Source organism: Nannospalax galili, unplaced genomic scaffold (assembly GCF_000622305.1).
Source record: "Nannospalax galili isolate Female #2095 unplaced genomic scaffold, S.galili_v1.0 scaffold816, whole genome shotgun sequence".
NCBI lineage: Eukaryota > Metazoa > Chordata > Mammalia > Rodentia > Spalacidae > Nannospalax > Nannospalax galili.
Window position 1 is genome coordinate 1 of NW_008338116.1, and position 376 is coordinate 376.

Here is a 376-nt window from a genome sequence, read left to right on the forward strand (position 1 = left end):
ATTTCTCTTTTGACCCATTCATCATTCAGGACTGTGTTGTTTAATTTCCAAACGTTCGTGTGGTGATTATGGCTTCTTCGGGTGTTGATTGTAAGTTTTATTGCATTGTGGTCTGATAGAACACATGGAATTATTTCAATCTTTTTGTATTTGCTGAGCTTTGTTTTGTGCCCCAGTATATGGTCGATTTTGGAGAAAGTTCCATGGGGTGCTGAGTAGAAAGTATGTCCTTTGGTGTTTGGGTGGTGATTTTGGCTTCTTCGGGTGTTGATTCTAAGTTTTATTGCACTGTGGTCTGATAGAACACATGGAATTATTTCAATCTTTTTGTATTTGCTGAGCTTTGTTTTGTGCCCCAGTATATGGTCGATTTTGG